Below are 25434 nucleotides of genomic sequence, written 5' to 3'. Positions count from 1 at the left end.
TCTCTCTTTGTTTCTCTCTCTCTTCCTTCCTCTCTTTCTTTCTTTCTTCCTTTCTTTCTTTCTTTCTTTCTTTCTTTCTTTCTTTCTTTCTTTCTTTCTTTCTTCCTTTCTTTCTCTTTCTCTCCTCTCTCTTTCCCTTCCCTCCTTCCTTCCTTCCTTCCTTCCTTCCTTCCTTCCTTCCCCCTTCTCTTCCTCCTTTTCTTTTTCTTTGTATTGGTTTTTCAAGATAGAATTTCTCTGTGTAGCCCTGAGTTTTCCTAGAATTCTCTCAATAAACTAGGCTGGTCTCATACTTAGAGATTTGCCTGCCCCTGCCAAGTGCTGGGATTAAAGGTGTATGACACCACAGCCTGACTGCAATGTGTTCTTTAATTCTTCAATATCATAAAGATTTCATTGTAGGCATATTTTGTTTCATTTGAATAGGTTTATTCCAAAATATTTTAATTTTCAATGCTAAATATTACTGGATTACTAAATTTTACTGGAGTAGGATTTGAATATATGAAATAATGTTGAGAGGCATCACATGTGTGTAGCTCCCCATACTAAAGCATCATGGACATCTATTCATTTAGAACTTCAGTTTCACTCTTTTCAAGAAAACACTTTTTCTAATTTTATGTGGGTATTATTTCTTAAAGTTATTTTTTGGTTCTATGTATGTTTAATGCTTCTATTATAAGTTATAGGTAGAATATTTTACCTAGAGCCAAAGTGAAATGGATCCTATACTAGGGTTCATTCAAAAGCAACTCTGACTTGCAGAAACCATCAGATACATCACCACACCTGAAGAATAGAGTAAGAGAAAGGAGAAAGCATGATTACTACACCAGCATTTTCAAGATCTCTAACCTGTGTTTATGACAAGGATCCACACATATATTTCTTCTTTAAGAAATACTGTAAAATTGGAGGAACTCTTACTGTAGAACTCTTTGCATTACCTTTAGAGAAATAAATGGAAGGAAGGCCATTACTCAGATTGGATAAGCCCTCTGAGGATGATTGAGCTTTGCTCTGCTATATAGACATATAGTTCATTGGTTGATGTCGGGAACCGTAGAAAGGTTCAAACTATGGTTATGAATTTGAGAAGCGCTAACATATACGTGGTTATAAGAGTATGAGATTTTTCAGGTATCTCAAGGAACCTCAGCATATTAAGAACTGGAAAGTATTTTGTTGAGACTGTAGTATGGTTGTTAGAAAAAATACAGTGCAGGGCTCAGTGGACCGGAGGATTTTAAGGACATATAGTAAGCAGTAGTACTTCTATAGCGAACTGAAAACTATAGCGCTCTATAATTCTTGAGGCTGTGTAGAGTTGTTGGAAGCTCCAGGCCACCTCTGCAATCTGGAGGGAAACTCTTCTTTATCCTCTTGTGGTTCACCAGTAATTTTTGGTGTGCTTTGGTTTGGGAGTGCATAACAGTCCCTGCCTGTGCTGTCACACTGTGGTTTTAGCACTCGTGTTTTTAGATACACATTTCCTTATAAGAATACCAGAAATATTGGCTGAAGGGTCAACCTCCTCCAGTATGACCTCCTCCTATTCCAAATTACATCTGTGCAGTGTGATGTCCGAGTGCTCGTTGTGTTTTTTGTTGAAGGAATGATTAGTGACTTTTGAGAGAGCTGAGATCAAACTCAAAGTTCACAGCAGTGGCTTAGTGTGCGTCAAGTGGAGAAGGGCCCCTGTGAACGAGAGAAGAGTGTAATCTGAGGGTGGATGAACACTGAGAATTTGAGAGTCTCTAAGAATCCTAGCTGGTCATTAATATATAGCCAAGGGATCTTAAGGCAGCAAGTACATTTACGTAATAAAGTAACACAGCATTAAATGGTCTGGTTCACTAAAATTTATATTTATATATTTATGAAAATAATCCTGCATCTGGTAATGGGCTTTCTATCAACATAAATTCTTAGACTATTTCAGTCAGCATGAAAACACTTACATCGATGTAAGCCTAATGGGTTATATGCATGTATGTACATACTCACATGTTGATCCATATTTTGTAGTATTCCCCAAGATTCAACACGTTGCTCGGTTATAGAAGGTAGCAAATTTGTCATAACACAGTAGCCTAGAAAGAGAAGGACATTTACAGTAAATAATCTGAAAAGATTGCTTTTCCCTCAGAGTCTAGAAAAATCACTATGTTTCATTTTCTATGATGAAGTCAAAAGTTGTTGAACATTTGGGGTTTCTGAGTGCCTGTTTTACATGCACAGGACACTGGATTCAGTCCTCAGAACTAAGGAAGCAAAATTGAACCCCCTATGTCTAAACTTGGCAAGACAAAGTCATTAGCAGTGTTTCCAGATTGTTCATCCCCTAGTATAGTTCTTATATTTAAATATACTTTATATGCTATGTATATTTTCAAGCAAAAGTGGAATGTTTCCATTGGCGATTAGTATTTTCATCAATTAATTAATTGATATTGAAACTGCGAATATAAGATTGTTTCCTTCAGAATAGTATTTGGTTTCAATAGTAAGTTTTGATTCAGGAAAATTATTTACAAATGTGGTCCCATTTTCTTTTCCTAATATCTCTTGAGAAAGCAAACACGAGTGAGCATGTACTTAATACTTCTTGGTGGAGCTGAAGGACTTGCTTGGCTCAACCCTGAACCTAGAACAGTTTTCTTTCTAAATCATGGAGTCTTTGCTGCTGAAAGCTCTGTCATGAGTTACTCTTACAGAGAAGCCTTAGCGCCTGGCAGTGGGGAAACCATCCTCGACAGGTTCAATGTTGCCCCCCTCAGGAGGGTCTGTGCAATGGAAAGATGCAATCGGAAACCAAGGGTTTGAAATGCCGAGGTGCAGTCAAACCTTTGAACTCAGGTTTAAAGGGCAAATGAACATTAACTCCACCGAAATCACTCCTCTTTGAACTGGAGGCCCAAGAAAATGCTCTCGATTCGTGTGTGCAGAACCAGCCTTGCCCCCGGGGGAAAGATGATTCTTTCGGTAGCCTGAGAAGCAACGTTTTCTGTAAGGAGTTCTTAGGTACGGGAACTTTCTTGTGACTCATACTTGCTAGCTTCTTAGTTTGAGCTGGGCAGCCTGTACTCTTGAGGTTCAGTGTTAGGAAACTGCCCCCTAATGGGCTGTAGGTGACAGGCAGTGTCTGGACTTAGGAAGAGGAATTACTGTAGTTGACCTAGAATGGCCATGGGACTTTGGAGCCTCCTGGATAACATAGTTGCTTACCTTCTTGTTATCAGCCTGAAAAACTTAATCAAGTGACACATTTTCAGTCCCCTGACTGTCTCATGACCAACTGGAAGGTATTAGGCAAACTCCATCCAGGAAGATTGTCATAAAGTCGTCGACTGGACTCTGCCTCGGGAAAAGTTTAGTGTGTTCTGGTTTGTGTTCATACTGCTGACACTGAGAGCTTAAGGTTTTGTTCTCTCTCTCTCTCTCTCTCTCTCTCTCTCTCTCTCTCTCTCTCTCTCTCTCTCTCTCTCTCTCTCTCTCTCTCTCCCCCCCCCCTTTGTGGTGTTGGGAAGCAAACCCAGGAATGCACACATGGTAGAGACACGCTCCAGAATTCAGGTGTTCAGGTGTATGCCTAGCCCGAAGGAGTAGTGTGTTCTGGACTATAGTAACGTTCTTAACCTCACGTACAGAGCGCCATGTAGATTCTTTCCTGTTCTCACAAAGGCTGTAGAATGGAGGAACCATGGACTCGCTAAAGGTCAGTGATGTTAGGAATGAGGAAGGACTTATTCATGTGGGAGAGAGGCACAACCGAGGCTAAGTCAATACTAAAATTGTGTCAGGTCTATCCTGCTCTTCCACACATGCCCAAGTTTCCAGGCAGAAGACTCTGGAGTCCGTCTCAGATGAATGTTTTCTGTTCACTGTGACATGACTGTCACGCGTACGAAGCATACACCTTCTGTTCCATTTATCACACGTTCTTTTAAAATATAATTAAATAGAGGTTAGGACAAATGCCACTAGTCCTTTCATTTTAATAGTAGACTTTAAGTCTTTGTCTCATGCTAAGATTTCTTTGTTAGACATAAGAAAGAGTATTATAATATACAAAGTAATGAAATATTTGTTTTATGCAAAGAAAGGAATCCTCAATCATTTTTATTTACATTCCTGTCCGACTTGGGTCAGGCTGCCCTATGAAATTCTCTTTTCTAAAGAAGTCTGCACACTGACCTCATAGAGTCAACTTAGAGCATGAAACAAACTCAGCCAAGGCTTTCTTTTGCTGTGCATAATTATTGCCAGTTTTCTAGAATAAGACAAAGGATCTCTAAGTGTAAATAATTTTGGACAAAACTGATTCATTTCTTAACTTAAAAAAAATTTCATGTTCCTGAGATGGTTAAAAAAAACATTTCTCCTCAGTTTAGGATAAAAATAACAAACCAATCAATTAGTTATATTATTTTTGATTCCACTTTCCCCCAAAATATGTATTTTTAAACAATTGAAACTTTTTTAAAGATCAAAGAGAGTCAAGTCACAGAAATGTCTTTAGAAGTTTACATTGATGTAGTACATTTAATTAAATTAAAGAAAAATAGAAGTTAACTATGGAAACTTAAACTATGTTATAAGTATAGATAAAGGGGATTTGTATGCCATATATTTTTAAAGGCACTAAGGGCAGAAATAGGAGTGGCCAGCAGGGGGCTTTTTTAGGTTTCTCCACCTTTCAGTGTAGGAAACTGAAATTCATTTTTCTCTTATTTTTTTCTAAGAGAGGACCTGACAGGGAAGCTGGGCTGCTACACTGACACTGTGCTTGCACATCCCAACAGTCAAGTTCCCTTCTGCTAATGCCTTCCTACCTTTCCCCTCTCCACTCTTATTTTCCAAGTCCTGGTAGGTATGACCCCTGCTGGACTGAGTTACCACTGGCCTCTGTCCTCACCTTAAACTCCACCTTTGAAAACTTCCTGAGGAGGAATCGAACGATTGTCTTCCCATCACACATAAACTGAAAGGTAGTTCACAGCAACAAGAAAAGCACATTTTTATTATAATGAATGATGTGATCATTATATACAAAATGGCTTTATCTTAGTCATGCATTTGGGGGGAACTTTCTGGAACCATGACTATGAGGAGTAAAAGGAGAGTTGGAGAAAGCAGTCTAATATTGGCATTCTTATTTACTTATTTTATTTGTTTATGTTACTGTTGTTTTGAGTCAGGGTAGCTCAGGTTTTGCTGTGTAGCCCAGGTTGGCCTTGACCATGATCCTCCTCCTATCTTGGCCTATTGAATACCAAAATATTAGGCATGAAGGATTTTTTCTGCTTTTAATCACTATTTTAAAAGAATGTGTTTTCTCAGCAATTTAGCAGTGTGTGAAGGTCGTCCACACTGCTGAAGGGTGTCCACACTGGTGACCACATTTAGAAACATATTCTCATTGATTCTGGTATACACTACCAAATTATCTTGATCTTTTCATATATTCAAAAATCCACTTTCTGATTTTTCCCTTTCTCCATAGGTATTTTCTAAACATAGGCACAATGTTTTTAAAGTGAGGCAGAGCAAATCACGGAGAGTAAATAAAAGGTAAAATGGAAGCTGACCTCATCTGATTTTTCAAATAAGAATTAAGTCCTGACAGAGACATCCAGCCATGTTTTTAAAGTTAGCTTAGTTGTTCCAAGTAATTCAAAAGTCAGGAATTCTCAGATTAATGTTCAAGGCACATAGGATTTTGTTTGAACTTGGAGAAAATGAAACTTTGATTGTTGAAATAAGTCAGACAGTTGAGAACAGCTGGCCTAGGGTCACACTTACAAACTGTGACACACGGCACTGGGACAGGGGTTATTAAGACCAGGGAATGAGCCTGTGGCTTCTTCATATGCTGACAGTTGGAGAACAGATTGGGATGGGTGGTTAGTGATTTTTACTACAAATTAATGTGTCTCTCTCTGTGCATAGGGCCTTGTTGTAAAGTAGAATTCAGAATTCAAATTCATGTGCTGAGCTCCTCAGCCCCAGGGGGGATTCTTTAGAAAGTGGGGCCTTTGTTAGGAGATAAGGAAACAAAGAAAGGGCCTGGATCAATGTGATTACTGACATGGTGACAGAGGCCACAGAAAGACTCCTTCATACCCTGTACTCTGTGAATACACGGCAAGAGGACTCCATAGGAGAGGCAGGAGGCAGGGAGCTGAGGAAGAGGCTAACTCAGTCAGTACTTGCCATGCAAGTGGGAGTACCTGAGTTTGATACCCTGCACTCACACAGCTATGTGTAGTGTGTCGGAGAGGTGGAGACAGACAGATCCTTGGAGCTTGCTGGTCAGTCAGTCTAGTCCAAAGGTTGAGCTCTCAAATCATAGCTCACCCTCTCACAGAAACCAAGGATGATGGTTCTTGAGGAACAGGTGCCAGAGTTGACCTCTGGCCTTCACACTTACGTATGTATACATGTACACTTATTGACCCTTGACATGAGTGTAGAAAGAAATAGAGAAACAAACAAAGGAAGGAAGGAAGAAAAAAATAAAGAAGGAAAGAAAGAAAGAAAAAGAAAAAGGAAGGAAAGAAAGAAAGAAATCTTCCTTCAGTTACCAAAACTAGTAGTACCTAGCCCAAATCTTGGATTTCCTAGTTTCCAGAATAGTGAAAGAAATCTCTACTGTTTGTCAGCCACTACTGTTTAGACTTTTATTATAGCCAGTTGTACAGACCAAGACAATTAAGCAGATCGACTTTTAAGAAAACGTGAATCTATAAAGGTTTCTCGTTGCTGGACAACCCTCGAATACATCAGCAAAATAAAGGCCTGACAGGAGAGCTGTCAGACTTCTTACCTTCGAAGCATGGTTGGCTGACATGTGCCTAACAGGTCAGTTAACTTGTCACGCATTCCTAAAATATGCCAGAGCTGTTAGCCTGAGTAGGTCATAATAAAAGAATTGGTAGGATAGAGTTGAATATCCATTTGCATAATTTATATAGATAAAGGCATACACACACGCATGCGTGCGTGCGTGCGTGCGTGCGTGTGTGTGTGTGTGTGTGTGTGTGTGTGTGTGTGGTGTGTCTTAAGTGTGTTTAACCAAAAGATGGAGATCGGTCTGAAAGAGAAATCAGGGAGAGGGGATGCAAGCAATAGTCGCATGACTTTCTGCACAAGCGTACACGTGATTTATACGAGCTCGCATAGCTTTGTCCTTTACCATTTCTTAGTTCCCAGGGTTATCCTTCAAAACAGGGAGGGAACAGAGTTTTATTACCGAATGATTTAACCAGTGGCCACGATTATATGACTTATAACCTTGGATTTTAAGATTGTAGGCATAATTTGAGGCAGGAATTTAATAGGTTCTTTGCTGGGCCTAAAAGAAGAGGTCAATAAGAGAAGAATTCTTTATCTTATTGTAAGTTCTAAGACAATTCCTGGGAATAATATTGCGGTGAAATTACCTGGTGCAAATTACTACTGACTATCTATCAGCACAACTACCCCATGGAAAAGATGCCCTCTGGTGCTGTAGTTTGCCTCTGAGGAGCAAGAATGGAAATGTGCAACAGAAAATCTCGAGGGACCCTTTCCTTTAAGAAGTGCCATGCCACTTTCTTTTTCTTTTATTTGAATGAATAAGAAGTAAAAGTTAGGGCTGGAGAGACTGCTCCAGCTTAAGAGCATTTGCCACTCTTACAGAGCACCTGTGTTCAATTCTCAGCACAGCATCTCACAACTGTCTGACAATCCAGTTCCAGGGGTTCAGCACCCTCTGCTGGCCTCCTGGGACACTGACCATGCAAGTGCAGGGCTAAACAGTCATACACATAAAATAAAACTTAAAAAAAAACTGTTAAAAGGAGCAAAAGTCAATATATATATATAAACACACATTCCCTAAGCATGGTTCGCCTCTGAATTGTCCGTTTCAGACTGTACTGTTTCGAAAATCTCTGACCACAGTAACAGAGCTATGACAGCATTTAAGAGAGCTTGCGGTTACTGCAGAGGATCTGAGTTTCCCTCCCAGCAATACATCAGGTGGCTCATAACCTACTATAACTCCAGCTCCAGGCAATCTGATTCTTCTGGCTTCTTCGGGCGTGTTTGTCTGTGTGTGCACGTGTGCACACGCACATACATACACACAGAGGAATATAACACATCTTTAAAAAAAAGAAAGACTTTAATAATGACTGAATGCTAGATCCATTCATGGCATAGCATCAAGTTTTCATTCAAATATGTCTTATCTTTTCTCAGATATTGGCTATTTGTAGTCTGGTACACAGAACTTAATTTTTAAATTTATTATTACCAACTACTATTATTAGTGAGCCTGTGAATGGGCTCTGAAATTTTCTTTCCTTCCTCTGTTGGCATGTTCAGCAGTTGTTTTGAATGAGATGGCCTCCATACTTCTTGAATGTCCATCTAATTATTACTCAGATCATTTTATTCCAAAATTTCTCTCTCTCTCTCTCTCTTTTTTTTTTTACTTCTCAACCTATTAGAGAGGGAAAAAGCAAACATGCTGGAGTGATTTCCAAGATGAGGAAACAAACTAATGTACAAGCAAACCCAAGAGCAAACCAAACTCCTAATGTATTACTTCTCTGTTACATTCAAAGGCTTGTAACATCAGGTCTCGACTTGGGGGGGTCCCAACCCCTCTGTCAAGCCAATATCTCCAGAGATGTTTGCATTATGATTGATATCAGTAGCAAAATTACAGTTATGAAGAGCCTACGAAAATAATTTCATGGTTTGTGGGGCTCACCACAAGATAAAGAACAACATTAGAAAGGCTGAAAACCAGGCCTCTAGTACCTCATGGCTCCTGTGGTCTAAGAATTCTAGAGAAAGCTAACTGAATCTCTTGCTTGGGACCTTTCACAGTTTCCAGTCATCTTCTCAGGCTGCCGTCTAACCAAGGTTTTGATGGGAGTAGTCTACTTCCAAGTGCGTGACTTAAATTTTTGGTAGAATTCATGTCATAGCACACTCTTGGTCTGTGTACCCGGTTACTTGATTCTTGCCCCAGACTGACCTCAGTTACCTCTTCAATAAGGCAACTTGGTGCATCAAATCTCTCAAGGAAGACTGTAAGTTGGAAGCCAAATATTCTATAAATAATGAATAAAGGGAATCAACTCCCTTACTCTTACTAAATCTGTTGATTAGAAGCAAGCTATGAGGGCCAGAACATGCTGAAGGTTAGGGAGTCACATAGGACCTGTGGTTCAGTGGGCAGGGCTCACTGGCATCTATCTTAGCAGTGTACCTACTACAGCTTGGAGTGGTCTGGTTATTACCGTACTTACAAATAAACAATTTAAAAATAATTTTCTTATCTATCATATTTAACTATGCACAAAATAGAATTACATCCAAATGAGGACATTTTAAGGCACTCACACTCAAGAAGGAACACACACACACACACACACACACACACACAGAGGAAATTATATAAAATTTTCATAGAAGAGTTAAGTACTCTCTAGAGAATCGTAGTGGAGTTCATGTTTAAGAGTGCATTGTTTTCCTCTATAAAGAGGGAAAAAATGGTTCTCATTGGCCTGTGGGGCTTGAATATGGGACAGATAAGACAAAAAAAACTGACCTTACTGGCACATGGAAAAAGGTTGGGGAGAGCATGGTATCTCACAAAGTATTACTAAAATATATTTCTTGAGTGCTTAGATTATTAATAGCATTGCATTAGTTGGACCCAGGGAGTCAAAATCTTTTTACCGTGTGTAAAAGTGAAAACATTCTCTGCAATCAACAACATGAGGAACAGACCATCCCAATACAGAGGGGCGCTGCTGCAATGGGAAGGAACAATGTCTGGATCAGGTTAGGTGGGTGCTTCTGACAGACATTTCGAATGTTCAGAAATATCCAGTTCTATCCCTCTCAGTTAACAAGAGGACACTCCCTCTTCAGTTAGCCAGAATCATGTGACTCTGGCAATGGGTAACAAACAAAGGAGATGTGCTGCTTCCTGGTCCAAGTACAGAGGCATGGGCTGAGATTCACTCTTCCTCCTGCTGTAGTGCTCCTCCTGTAGTGTTCTGACTATAGTGTTCAGGGACTTTCCCGGTGCCTACTAAACCGTTCTCTTGGTTGAACATAGATAAGAAAAAGACCCCATTATTGGGTATGCCTTGGGTAAGCACCTGATCAAAACTGGTGACCATTATGCTAAGACAGTCTTATTTTTACTCATTTTATGACAAATTTCCATGAATTGAGTAGCTCAGAGGACACTTATTATTTGTAGTTTTGGAGGGAAGAACATCTATAATAATACCATAGTCAACTGTGAATTTCAACTGGTTGAGGGTGGGAGAATGTCATGCCTTTTCAACTTTTAAAAGGCACCTGTATTTCATACTCTGCTTGTTTCTGACCACTTTGACAAATTAAGACAGGATAAACTTAAGGCACAGAAAATTTACTTTGGCTTCTAATTTCAGAGGTCTCAGTCCACAATTACCCCACTTCATGAGGGAGGCAGGACATTGTTGTAAAAGAATATTTTTGTTTGTTTGTTCATTTCTTGTCTTTTTTTTTCAAGACAGAGTTTCTTTTACTGAATGTCCTGGAACTCACTCTGTAGATAAGGCTTATTTTGAACTCAGAGATGTGCCTGCCTCTGCCTCCAGAGTTTTGAGATTAAACATATGTGGAAGAACTTCTAATGAAACCAAATATCAACTTCACCATGGACAAGGAGGCAGGGAGGGAGGAAAGGAGGGATAGCGGAAGAAGAAGAAGAAAAACAAGAGGAGGAGGAGGGGGAGAAGAAAAGAAGAGGAGGAGGAGGAGGAGGAGGAGGAGGGAGAGGAGACTGAGAGATTAAGAATATAGAGAAAAGAGATCCCATTCCAGGGTACCAGTCCAGTGACCTACTTTATCCAATGAAAGTTTTGTTGCCTATGAATAATAAAATCTCATTTATATTATGAATTCAGTGAGTCAGAGTTTTCATGAAGTAATGGTCCTCCACCACTTAACATTGCCTCATTGGCAACTGGGGCTTCAAAATGTGAGCCCCTCGAAGATATTCTGAAGTCCAGTCATAACATTTGTCTTACTAGAGTGCGCTCTGTCTTTAAAGCATCATGGTATCTACAGATTCATCTTTCCTTCTCTTCTCTCTTTCTCATCTGCTCATATACATAAAATAATAAAGGAAAAATGAAAAGCTAGGGACAAAAAGTCTTCTGTCAGAAGAACCTATAGATTTCCTTAGAAAAAAATTAGATTATTAGGGGAAACAAACTGAAGATAACATTTTGATAGTATTTATTTACAAAGGTGCAAAGAGTCTTTTTCCATATTCCTCTAAGCCGTAAATCTCACCGAGGGAGAAGATTTAGGATAATTGTATTTTCCTAAGAGTTTTTCATTATTAGATAGAAAGTTTATTGTTTTCTTGATGATTCATTCCATCTGAGGCTGATCTACAGGTTTCTCAAGAGGTTGCTGAGTGTTTATTATTTTCTATCCCACAGAGCCCATCCTGCCTTCTACCCTAAAGATGGGTCATTCCAGTTAGACAGTTGATTCTTATTTCAGGAAGAAGTATAAACTGGGATAAGGCATTTGGCAAAGTTGGGCTTTATGTGATACAAACATTAAGTTATAGTCATTTAACAAGGGACATTTCTAAAGACAAAAAGGAAAGAAAGATCAGTGGTTGGAGCAGACTCTAAGCCAGAGTCTTTCTAGTGTGGAGTCCCAGGAAGCAGCCATCTGAGCAGAGGTGTAGATCTAGGTCCCTTGTGTATGGAGGTAGCAAGATGAGGATGGTAACAGCATGGTCATAATCAGAGTCAATTCTAAGAACAGAGACTCGAAAACACACAGTGTGGTACAGGCTCTGAGTGGCCACACTGTAATAACCTGTCAGTCAAGCTGCCCATGTCAGTTTGTCAGATTTTGAAGAAAAGCAGCCTGCAGCTCGCAGTGGTGATAACTCAGAAAAGTGAGGGATAACCTGGGAATACTGATAAAGGGAAATGACCTGGGAATATTAGTAAGGGGGATAACCTGGGACCATTAATACGGGAAATAGCCTGGGAATATTAGTAAGGGGAATAACTTGGGAGTGTTACTAAGGGAGATAACCTGGGAACATTAATAAGGGAGATAACCTGGAAATGTTAGTAAGGGAGATAACCTGGGAATATTGGTAACATTCTCTACAGTTTCTCATTATAAACAAATTCTCTTTCAATTACTCCCATTTCAACAAAAAATAAAGCAACACTATCACTTTCATGTCATAATTTGACTATTTATATAAATGAGTAACTGACCAAACAGCCATTTATTTATTTATTTATTTATTTATTTATTTATTTATTTATTTATTTATTTATTTATTTTAGTTTTCTTTGGTGGTGTTTAATAAGGGATCTTCTATTGAACGTCTAAAAGTCTTTTGAGTCAAGAAATTGGGAACAAGAATTTACTTCCAGCTTTCTTTTCTTTCCCATAGACTTGGGTAGATTTCCATTGTCTTGACATCGTTCAAATGCCTTATGGCTCACAGATCTGCTAGGAAGTAAATGTCCTTACTGATCTGTGATCCTAGAGCAACTGTTCAGAATTAAAGTGATCCCAATGGCCCTTATATGGAAGTCTTAGCCATTAGATCATAGTGCTTTGGAAGACAGTGGAGTCTTTTTAGGGCAGGTTCTAAATGTAGGAAGATGTACTATGTGCTCGTCTCCTCAGAACTGAAACATTTTTTTTCCTGGGGGCAAGTTACTTAAAATTTAGAATGTAAAATGAAATTTACAAGACTTAGGGAATGTATTAGCTCAACTTCACTGAAGGAACAGAACTGAAAAAGTAAATATATATACTTAAAGGGAGTCTACCAGACTGGCTGATAAGATGAGGTCTGAGTATCATTACTAGAGAACAGACCCTTATTGAATTTATGCAAATAACTCTGTTGTCATGAAGTAAAGACTACTTATTAAGAGTGTCCAAATTCTCAAGGGATAAATCAGATAAGGAATGAAGATAAACCTTCATCCTTGGGTATAAAGGATTCATCTATGGGATTGTGATTTTCTCTTAGCCTAAGAAAAGAGAAAAAAATGTTCCTTAAATGTAGAAATGGAACACTGAAACCCCAGCAGGATTCTACACTCGTCATAAAAGACACCAGTGATATTCCTCATCAGCTCACTTGTTCTCATGTAATTAGTTCTTGTCCTGCTTGATCTCGGGCTGGTGGTTTTATGGACCCATCCCTATCTCTATTAATTTTGGAAACTGTTACTTACTCTGGGAAGATGCTCTCAGGCTTTTCTTAACTATGTCATCAGAAACTCTCACCCGGGAGTGCCTGTTCCCGTCACTTCCACAGTGTCTTAGGTAGTCCTTCTTGCTAAAGACAAAGTATTTTGGTTTGCACTTGAAAGAGGAGCTTTCCTGAAGTCATGGGAGGGAATCCATGACTGGTGAAGGATCTGGTTGGTCAGTACCATTGTGTAGTTGACTAGATAATTTGCTGTAAGACAGATTTTACTTGGGGAGTCACAACACACACAAAACACATACTTATATGCATGCATGCATGGGCTCTTGTACACACACACACACACACACACACACACACACACACACACACACACGTACATGAATGCATATCATTTCATGCCAGATAGGAAGCTCATGACAGACTAAAGTATGGATAGCACCAAAGTCCAACTTAGCAGATCAATAAGTTTTATTGGGGTTACTTATAGGAAACTAGATGTGGGGTTACTTACAGGAGCAGAAATAACTCAAAGATTGCACCACCAAAGTCTACTGCAGCATAGTGACAGATCACACAACCCAGAAACCTGGATCACACTGCAAAGTATGTAGGCAGCTCAACAGGTGGAGCATGTCATGTCATTTCTTTTTTCTTCTAGGCATCTTGGTTGGTTCAGGCATCTCTTTTTTGCAGCTTGGCTTGTATTTGAGGGACCCTCAGCAGTCTTTTCTGCTTATATACTATTTGAAAGGAAGAGCTTAGTGAATCTCCTCAGTTTCAGGAACTTCCTAAAGTTATATTGAGTTGTTGACTTCCTATCTTAATGAACTTCTGTGTATTGGGCTGTCAGTGTCAGAGGACATTGCTGATCCACAACTACACAACTGTCACAGAACAATGAGATGTTCAGGATTTGAAGATAATAACCAGGAACACAATATTATGCCAGGAATATTATAGAGAAGACGTCACTGTCCTGTTTCTGGGGGCCCTTTATACTATCTAAAATATTCATATTATTATTATAGGCTTATAAAATACAACTCAGGCTTGAAGAAATAATTTCTCATTTAACTATGCTTCCCATGTAGCAAAAAGAACTTAGGTCAGTAAACATCTGACCTCTTACAGGGTGAGAGGTCTTTGAGATTTTCCAGATGACCTTTCAGAAATCTCAAGGATTTTTTAAGGTTAAGATTTCATTTAGAATTTGGTTTTAGAAATTGTCAAAAATGTAAAAAAAAAAAAAAAGATTTGCCCACCTGATTAAACAAGACAACAGGTCACTCTGGACAAATACTTAATTTAGCCAAAATGCAGATAAAAGATACTAAAAGATTGTAAAAGATACTCTAGAGACTTTTGTCTTTTTCCTAGAGTTTTGCATAGGGGCTCAGGGTGGCTTCCGGTTCGTTCGCTAACTCTGGTCACCTTAAACTCATGGGAGCCCTCCAGCCTCAGCCTTGGATTACAAGAGCTCATGGTGGCCAGATCTTTTAACCCTGAGAAGATCCATTTCCCTTAGATGATATGATAAAGACTACATAAAGCACAAACATTACAATGACCAGGATGCACAATCCTTTTCCTCCCAGATGAGTTAAACAGTAAACAACAATGTCTGAAGTCTCTTGAAAAGCAGATCAATAACCTCACCAAATGTCCTTCCTTCAGGACCCAAGGGAGGATGTGTGGATCTCACTCAGTAGGGGAAACAAAATAATCACTGGAGATGGATGGAAGGAGGGACCCCGGTGGGAGAGGCATGGAGAGGGGAACAGGGATGGGGATCACGTGTGGGTAGGAGGGGTTTAGGGGGAGGACTTAGAGTGAGAACAGAAATGGATCAGGGTCATCTTTTGAGTAACTGGGGACCTGGGACAGGTCGGTTTCAGGGAGTCTGTAGGACTGATCCTAGCTAGTGGGGAATATAGAGACTGAAAGAACCACCTTCTGTAACCAGGAAGGACTTCCACCCAGAAAAGGTTCAATCCAAAATTGGTCCTGCCTACAAGATGCACAGGGATAAAGATGAAACAGAGATTGAGGAAATGGCCAAGCAATGATTGGCTTGATTTGAGACACATTTTATGTGAGAGAGCCAATCCCTGGCATTATTGGTATTCTGCTATGCTGGTAAACAGCTCTTGAGAGGTTTCATTCAGCAGCAGATGGAAACAGATGCACAGATCCACAGGCAAACATCAGGGGGTTCTTGAGGAGTCTTGCGGAAGAGTGGGGTATAGAATCAGGTAAACTGGTCAAGGGTCAAGGGTCAAGGACACCACAAAAGGACCTAGAGAGTAAACTAACCTGTGCCCTTGGGGGCTCACAGAGACTGAACCACCAACTAAAGAGCACACAGGGGCTGGACCTAGGTCCCCTGGTTATTTGTAGCAGATGTGAGGCTTGGTCTTCATGTGGGTCCCCTAACAATTGGAGCAGAGGCTGTCTCTGATTCTGTTGCTTGCCATTGAATCCTTTTCCCTTACCTGGACTGCCTGGCCCACCTCAGTGGGAGAGGATGTGCTTTGTCCTACTGTGATTGGATTTTCCAGGATAGGGCAGTACCCAATCCAGGCTTTCCCTTCTCTGGGGAGAAGGGAGGGCAAAGGGGTAGGGATTTGTAAGGGTAGTACAGGAAGGAGAGGAGGGATTTGGGGGTGGGGGTGGGGTAGGTGGCAACCAGGATGTGGAGTGAAATATTAAGTAAATTAATTTTTAAAAAGTCCTTCCTTTTCTTCCTTCTTTCCTTCCTTCCTCCCTCCCTCCCTCCCTCCCTCCCTCCCTCCCTCCCTCCCTTCCCTCCTTCCTTCCTTCCTTCCTTCCTTCCTTCCTTCCTTCCTTCCTTCCTTCTTCTTTGTGAGTTTCTTATTTGCTTGCTTGTTGCTTCGTTATATTGGAGATGGTATTAAATCTATTAGTCCATGCTGGCCTTAGACTCTGTAATCGTCCTGCCTCCATCTTCGCAGTGTGAGGATTACACACATGAGTTTTCAAATGCTTCCCTTTAACAGAGAAAGAGGATCAATGTCTGATTTTACAATAGTGTCTTCTTGCTATTAAGGTTCAATGTAAAACTTTACGATGATCCATTCAGTTGTAGTTGGCTTCCCCCTCTCTTCTTTCTCTGTGTGTGTTTTCCATGGGCCTTTGCAATTTTCCCTGGCCAATCAGGTTTTTATCTTTCCTCCTTTTCCTTCTAATTCTGGAATCTTTAAACAATCTCAAACAGCAGTATTTCAGAACAGGGCTATTTCCTGAACACAAATCACACCTTATATTTCTTTCCACTTCGCAAGCTCTTTCCCTGTAGTATTCCTAGCAGTTTAATTAATGTGTTTTCACATTCCTAACCCTTACTAAATGTTAATAGCCACAGACAATGAAGTACAAACTTGTCAACAGTGTGTAAGAAAGCAGCCATTTCTAATAGACAAGAAAATGCAAACATGCACTAAGTCATAATGTTCGGAGACTTGGTCTTTAGAGGTCAGCAGCAATATGGGAAATTATGCTGTAAGTAGACTCTCGTTTCTGTAATTTCTCTATGAAAATATAAGGTTGAGATAATGTGTTCAGTCATAAGTGTCTCAATATTTTATCTAACTCAGAATTGGCATACAAAATTGATTGGTACATTTAATTTAGTATGAATTTAAGTTCCGGGTTAGGAAAAAAGTTGTGAAAGTAACTCTAAGTAGATATGTTATAACATGTAACTATAATTGAAATAAAGACTGTGGTAATGACTTGAATTAATTCAAATCAAATCCCTCAGTTCTAGAATCTTAAAACTCTACTGGGTATGATTTACCCGCAAACTCAAATATTGTATGTTTCTATAGAATTTTTTTGCTGCTGTTTCTACATAGTCTTGCTTTATTAAACCTGCAATTCCAAATTAGTCTCATTGATCCATAAGTTTTCAAAGCCACATGGAAATAAAACCACTTATATTACACTTATATCAGTTTCCTTATTTCTGAGACCTTCAGGGATACTTAATTTACATGCAATTTTTCTTTTTTCTTTTCTAGGTCTTTTTTGAAACCAAGTTTCACTGGGGCCTTGAACTCATAGTCCTGCCTCTGCTTCCTGAGGGCTGGGCTTATAGGTACCAATGTTAATTATGTACGCATTTCATTTTAACATAGACATTGGATGGAGGAAAAGAAGGAGTCCTATATGCTGGAAATCTGCACTTTTTGTAGGTATATGTTGAGGCCTGGTTGGGATGGAAGGACTGTGAGCAGAGTGCTTGTGATTACAGCCTGGAGCAATTGTTATCTGAACCATAGCAACTGTTGACTGAAACACAGACAGTCCGTCTTCTAATGTCCTGAGATTTTACAATATCTGAAGTGTCTTAAGATGAACAAAGAAGTCTTTATGGTTGATAAGAAAAAAATGTGTGGGCTTTGAGTTATTCTTAGAGTCCCATTTTTGTTTTTTATTTTTGCAACAATATTTGATATTGACATATAAGGCAAGGATCATTGATTTTTAAGTCCTTCATTTCTCCTCTCTTACAAGCTATTTTCAAAGAGGTGGGGGCAGCCTTAACATTGGCCCTGACCTTCTTGCCCTGCTGTATTTCTTCAAGTGAGGAACATCTGAACAGACAACAGAGAAATGCCTCCACTGAGGTAGCCACAGAATGGAAACCATGGGCTCTGACTCTAGAGATGCTGTTTTGGGCATCTCTTGTACACTGTCAAACTGGTGAGAAAAATATTCTTTTCCCCCAATTATATTCAGAGGCTGAAATTAAATTGGGTAAATGTAGATTAGCAAGAGAAAACAAAACAGAACAAGAAAAAATATATTAATTAATATTTATGTTTTCTTTTTCCTCCATCTTTATTAACTTGGGTATTTCTTATTTACATTTCAATTGTTATTACCTTTCCCGGTTTCCAGGCCAACATCCCCCTAACCCCTTCCCCCCTTCTCCATGGGTGTTCCCCTCCCCATCCTCTCCCCCATTACCGCCCTCCCCCCAACAATCACTGGGGGTCCAGCCTTGGCAGGACCAAGGGTTTCCCCTTCCACTGGTGCTCTTACTAGGCTATTCATTGCTGTCTATGAGGTTGGAGCCCAGGGTCAGTCCATGTATAGTTTTTAGGTAGTGGCTTAATCCCTGGAAGCTCTGGATGGTTGGCATTGTTGTTCACATGGGGTCTCATGCCCCTTCAAGCTCTTTCAGTCCTTTCTAAGATTCCTTCAACAGAGGTCCCATTCTCAGTTCAGTGGTTTGCTGCTGGCATTCACCTATTTATTTGCCATGTTCTGGCTGTGTCTCTCAGGAGAGATAAACATCTGGTTCCTATCAGCCTGCAGTTCTTTGTTTCATCCATCTTATCTAGTTTGGTGGCTGTATATGTAAGGGCCACATGTGGGGCAGGCTCTGAATGGGTGTTCCTTCTGTCTCTGTTCTAAACTCCCTATTTCCTGCCAAGGGTATTCTTGTTCTCCTTTTAAAGAAGGAGTGAAGCATTCGCACTTTAGTCATCCTTCTTGAGTCTCATGTGTTCTAGGCATCTAGAGTAATTCAAGCATTTGGGCCAATAGCCACTTATCAATGAGTGCATGCCATGTGATTTTTCTGTGATTGGGTTACCTTACTCAGGATGATATTTTCCAGTTCCACTCATTTGTCTATGAATTTCATAAAGTCATTGTTTTTGATAGCAGAGTGTATTTATGTTTTCTATTGTGTGGGGGAGTACATAAAAGTGACTTATTAAATTGATAAGGTTAAAGGCTTATATATCTAACTTAATATGAGAAAGGGAGAGGGGGAAATTCAAAGGAAGAATGCACACATTTCTTTAGGAAACTCAGAATTTCCTGGAGCAAATAAAAGATGAGAATGTTTGTGGTATTGATTGCTTAATCTAGCTTTTGATGTCTTTTTCCAATTTTCTTAAGGTCCCAAACTCTTACAAAAGGAACTCCATCTTAGATGGATTCTCTGGGGACTTTCTGCTTTCTCCACAATGAAGGGAATTTAGAAAATTCTCTTCACAGTTGTAAGCTGTGGTTCACTCTGCCACTACCCCATGAAGAAAAACATCTACCTTCACATGTAGGTCATCTCTATACATCGTCCAAGACACAATTTAAGACAGTCTCACAAGTAATGACAGATAATCCTAGTGTTTTATTAAGTGCATCACACATTGTATAGTTTTCTAACCGTGACATAGTTATGTTGTTTTTTTTTTTTAAACTCATGCTCAGTTATATTTTAAATGATCTAGGGAATCTGGTTAAGAAATCTTGATTTACATCACATTCTCACAAAGTTGGCTGACTTTAGCATGTTAAGTCGAGACTTGCTTTATCCTTATGTGATATGGGGTGTTGAAAGTCATATTATAAGACTAGAGTGACACCCACAAAAAATATTCTTAAATAGAAAGAGCTAGAAGATGCCTCAGTGGTTTGTGAAAACATTGGAAGTGAAGAATCCACACAAAAATCTAGACGCAGTGGCACACATCTGTAATCCTGGCACCCTCCTGGGGAGATGAGGTGTGGAACTGGAAGAATTGTCTCGAAGCTGTGTCAGGCCAATTGGCCTGGAGCTTGTAGCACAGTGTCAGAAACGAGGGAAGAAGTAAGCTAACACCCCAGAAATTTCTTCCTCTCTGCATGATTCTATGGCATGCAGCTGAGCACCCTGGCACAAAATAAATAAATAATTTTTAAAAACAGTTTGCTGGGATAAGGAATACGCAGGGCTGGACAGATTGTCTGGCACGGAGCAGTGACTCAGCAAATTTCCGATGCTGCTTCTTCTAGATGAGCACAGCTTTTCATGACGGGAATGGCCCTCAGCACTTACAATCCTTCCTTGCTTCCTTTAAGCCTTTCCTTAAAAACTGTACTGTAGTGTAACCAAGGTGGAGACGCAACAGTGTACTGTGCCTCTCGGTGGGCATCATCTGATGTATCTTTACACTACATTAACACCGTTATCCCTTTTAAGGTCACGACGCCATGTTGTCACTAAAAACTAGCCAGGCGGAATCACACAGTCATTTGCAAGCACTAGATACTTGTTTGGCAAGGTGGAGGCTTAGGCTTCTGGATCATAAATTAATGGCTAAGTTAATCTTCCTTTTTTAATTAAGAAAAGTCAACCAAGCATAAATGTTGATTAAACTGATGACGGAACTGGACCGAATATAGATAATATATGTTACATAATTGCATAGCCTGTGTCCCTCCATGGAAAGGAAAGACAGAATCAAGATGGATTATCCTAAGTATATAGGCATAAAATCTAACAAAAGAATTTTCACCCCTATCACTTGTATGATAGTTTTCCACTTATTGTCTGCTCAGCTGGTTGGAAATTAAAAAAAAAAAAACCTATCCTCTTTGAAATTTTATTTAAATATATATTTCAAACACATAAATGATTTTAATTAAAATGATATTTTAATCTGTAAACATTGAGAAGTTAGCACACTATACATACATCTCTTTAAAGAAGGTGCTAAGAATGAAGGGAATGTACAAATATGTAACTGTTCTTGCATTGGATGTTTTCTCGTTGTTTTTAATTATCCTTTCTTAGTCCAAGGATGAAAGTTAAGAACTAAGTCTTAATCATTTCTCTAGGGGTAAATCACCTGTTCTTTCCTCAAATGAGTCAGGATTAGAAACTGAAGTTAAAACTGTCACGGGGTATAGGGGAGTAGGAAAAATGTAAAAAGTGACCCCTTTCCTACCCATTGTCTGAGTCCCTGAGAACCTACCATTTTTACTTTTTTATTTTTATTTATTTATTTTTTTGTTGTTTGCTTTTCTCCCTTGCTCTTCCTTTTTGCAAGGAAAAGGGGATCCAGGCACAGGGACGGGACAGAGATGCAACGTTACATCATTCGATGGGTTCAGATCTAAAGAAAATGAAACAGACACTTTGTTCCTCTCAAAGAACAGAACAGCTCTGCGATGTTCCCTTGGCTCTCCCTAGCATTTGGCACGTTCTGTTTCCCTCTCATTTTCCCTGTTTATGCTCAAACATCTAAATGCCTGTATCAGATTTCCTGTGAGCCTTCAGATGTGCATTCCATCTCCAAAAAGCACTGCATCCAGTTAGAGAGAGCATTTGCAGGGCGGTGCAAGGAAGCAGCCTACATCTAAGCTTGCAGGGGTCTCTTGAAATCTGAGCCCTGAAACTAGAAACCGAACACCTGGCCACACCCCTTATCCTCCCTAAATCCCTCCAGTTTAAGAGCTTGATGAGAAGGTTCTTAGCCTGCAACGAAAGAACTCAAATAACAATGAAACCTCAATTGTTTAATGTCCTGCTTTAAAACAAAACAAAACAAAATAGCCAGAAAAACACAAAAATCCCCACAAGTATAAAGTACGAAGGTTCAGTTTACTATCAACAGTCATTATGTAAATTTATATAATTTAAATTATACTTATTTTAAAGTATAGGCACAATATCTCAAAAGGACTTTTATTTTTTCAAATTTCTAAGGTAATGAAATAATGTGTAACATTTTAATGAATCCCAAATTTTGACTTGTTCTTTACTTGATTGTAGATTTCTCCCTCCAACTAACTGGTAGTGTATATTAAGAAAGACTTTTATGATTTTATATTTGTTTTTCTGCTTAGGGTATTGTTTTCTCAAATACTCATGGGACTTAGTTCTTTATGTTCTTTTAAGTGTACCCTCTCACTCCACTGCAATGGCAAACCATTCTTATGGCTCCGAGGGCCTTGTCTGACCTGGCATGTAACTCTCACCTGGTTGTTGCCTTTCTTCTTCTTACCTACCGACATCCACTTGACATTCTTTATATTTATTTGCTTATCTCTATTCTTCCATTTGAATATGAACTTTAGGAAAGCAGGGACTACACCAGTTTCTGTCTACCCCAACCCACATCTAGAATAACTTCTAGTTCACCAGAGGTGCATCATAGGTGTTTGCAAAGTGGAGAGGGGAATGGGATTTGCTTGATTCTGGTACAAAACAGTAAATAAGTCGATGATGGTGATTGGTACTACAACACGGAAAGGGCCCTCCCTTCCCTTTCATTTGGATGTCTCAGATCTATTTGTTGTTTTATTGTGCTCTGCTCAAAGGTAAGCTCAGTCAGGAGGCCGCGTGTTGACTAATGAGATAGAGATACGGGCCGACCCCAGCAATAGTCATACACTTGATATACATTCATTTTTCTCCGGTGACATTTTAATATATTTTGGAGAAGATATTCCCAAGATAATGAGGGTCTGTCAAGCGAGCTTTGAAGGCGATGAGTCCTTTCCCCATTATCAAAGACAAATACAGGTGTGGAATGTGTGCAGGGCACTAAAGCCGGAGAAGAAAATGAGAAAATCCCAATGAAAAGAAATTAAAGCTGTGCAGTAATTGAAAGAAAGGCCAAGTTGAAAGCATAAATCTCCAGCATCCGTGAGGATTTATACTGATGCAGGGCGAGTGGACCTATGGCTTTCTCTCGTGATGTGATTCATTTTGAGAGAATCTCATTTTCTTTGCCAAGAATAGTTCATGGTTTAGTGAAAATTTCATCTTCGGTCTAATTATATGAGCCAAAATCTGGCCCTGAATATTATGAAATGAAGAACAAACAATTCCTGACTTATTTTTGATACTGTAAACATTATATCAAGGAAGTTAATCCTGCCTGCATTTAAATGTTGGAATATTTGCATTAGGCCACATGCTTTCTGCTGAAATTTACTTATAAAGTACATTAAAGACCATGAAGACCTTTGATAACAAATTTGGATTTTATCCAAATGGCTGGGTAAGAAATGAACTCACTTAGGACAACATTGTCTTGACGGTCAAATAAAAGATCTGTGCTAGTGAATTATTTTCAGTGGACTGACACATCATGGTAAGGGGGAATACAGAAAGGTCATTTTAGCGAGTATCAAATCTGGAGAGATATCATCAAGATGCAGATTGAGCTTTAAAGGACAAGGGCCATGGATCAATTTGTTATGACATTGATCATGATCTAACAAATTACACTGAAACATTTTCTCTGATTATTGTTTACAATGGCACTGAATTGGGGCAAGTAGTCTTCTCAGTTTGTACCAATGTGTTCTAATTTTTTTTAAATTAGTATATTCATTTATTCACTTTACATCCAACATCTGGCCCCCTTCTTATCTCAGTTCTACCCTCCCATAGCTCCTCCCTCTATCCTCCCCCCTTCACCTCTGGGAACTGGGAGGCCTCCTTTGAGTGTCACTCCACCTTTGCAGTATCAAGTCTCTGCAGGACTAGGTACATACTCTCCCACTGAGACCAGCCCAGTTAGGGGAATGGGATCCACAGACAGAAAACAGATTCAGGGACAATCCTGGCTCCAGTTGTTGGGGACCTGCATGAAGATCAAGTTGCATATCTGCTACATATGTGTGTGTGTAGGGAGAGGGGCTAAGTCTAGCCCATGCTAGTTCTTTGGTTGGTGGTTCAGTCTCTGAGAGTCCACAGTGGTCCAGGTTTGTTGAACTCCCATGGAATTCTGTCCTTTTCAGATTCCCCAATCCTTCCTTCAACTCTTGCACATGACTCAATTGTTTTAATGATTAAAATGACTATAGTTTTTGCTAAGAGGACAAGGAAGGCATTTGAATAGTCAGTTAAACCACAGAGCTAATGTAGTAATATTGACAAATGTCTTCACTTGTAAGTCTTCTATATGTCCTACAGAACATCATTTCATTCCAAAATTTTTCTCCTGACTGGGCTGTTTAGTATGAGTTGATGTTCACGTTCTCTGGTAAGCATAGAGGAACACAGTAGTTCTCTTCCCTGCATCTTTGTGTTTTGCAATTTTAACCAATCTTGATATGATAATATGAGATGAAAAAATTCAGAAATGCAAAATGCATTAGTTTTAAATTGAACACCATTCCAAATAATACAGTGAAATATCACACGTTTTCTTTCCCCCAGTGAATGGTCACCACATTGTTGAACATATCAGTCCTGTAGGTACCACCCTTCCATTGATCACTTATTAGTCATCATGGTTGTCAGGATAACTACTGTGGTATGGTTCAAGTAATCCTGATATAGGAGCCTGACACTATATGACAGATTGGAATTCATTCACCTTGCCACATCTCATCACTTAAGTAAGGATCCAATACGGCCAGTTACCTCAAGCTCCTACTCTTGTGACTTTCCTCCTAGAGTGCCTGCTATCCTGGAATTGTGAACCAAAGTAAACATTCCCTTCCTTCGCTTGCTTTTCTTGGGATTGTTTGTCACAGTAACGGAGATGTAAGTATTTCGGTAGAGTGTTCAAGAGGGTATACTGTAAGCTGACCATGACAAGACAACTTGTGATGTCCTCCCCCAAAAGCTTTCTTTTTGTGTCTTCATGTACATCTCTCAGTTGCCTTTGTAGACCCACAAGGCTTTATTTGTTTGATTATTTATAGGAGGAGTAAGGTACAAACTGATACACAGAGATGTCATCGTTTTCACGCTCCAGCCAATCTCGGATTTTCATTGCATTCTATTCTGAGTCCTTTCAAAGCGATGAACTTCCAAAAATCGAACCGAGCACGTATGTAACAATGTGACTTAAAATATACCCCTGAAAAGCTTGTACACGTGTTAGAACTTTTGCCAAACTGTGTAGAGTAAGTTTTCTGATGTGACATTTAATCAATATCTCTTTCTGAGATAAAATTAATATAATTACAATATTAATTTGAATGAAACACCCAGAATACAGAATTAAAAACAGCATGTCATTAGGTTTTAGTGAACTTTTAATGTAGTTTTCCCTCACAGTCGCATATGAACAGGAAGAAAAAAAAAGGCCACATAAAGGCTAATTTTCCTGAAATCGCATCTGTTATTTTTGTTTGAAATAAGCTCAGTGATTTAAAGGTTATGAATACTGCATAACAGTTTACATCATTATAGGAAATGTGTTACTTTAGACTTCCCTGTTTTCTTAACTCTAATGCAGTGTCTGATACAGACTAATTCTACAAAGGATAGAAATTATTTGGGTTCAGGATCCTAGAGATACAAGTTAAAGGGGATACATCTGGTAACACCATTTCTGTTGTTACTGTCCAGAGGTAGATCAGAGTAGCACACAGAAAGGACTTGAAGTGTA

General features: G+C 39.4%; 1 long non-coding RNA gene across 1 annotated transcript in view; it reads left to right on the top strand.

Moving 5' to 3' along the window:
- Positions 1-2860: 2860 nt before the first annotated feature.
- LOC120095592 (uncharacterized) overlaps positions 2861-25434 on the top strand; it is a 31560-nt gene continuing 8986 nt past the window's right edge. Inside the window, exons 1-6 of the long non-coding RNA XR_015632932.1 lie at positions 2861-3027; positions 16662-16798; positions 17320-17489; positions 17816-18004; positions 24492-24581; positions 24743-24870. This is a non-coding gene — a long non-coding RNA (uncharacterized LOC120095592). The remainder of the gene's footprint in view (positions 3028-16661; positions 16799-17319; positions 17490-17815; positions 18005-24491; positions 24582-24742; positions 24871-25434) is intronic.

Source organism: Rattus norvegicus, chromosome 11 (genome assembly GCF_021556685.1).
Source record: "Rattus norvegicus strain SHRSP/BbbUtx chromosome 11, alternate assembly SHRSP_T2T, whole genome shotgun sequence".
NCBI classification, from domain to species: domain Eukaryota; kingdom Metazoa; phylum Chordata; class Mammalia; order Rodentia; family Muridae; genus Rattus; species Rattus norvegicus.
This window is presented reverse-complemented; position numbering and strand designations above follow the sequence as displayed.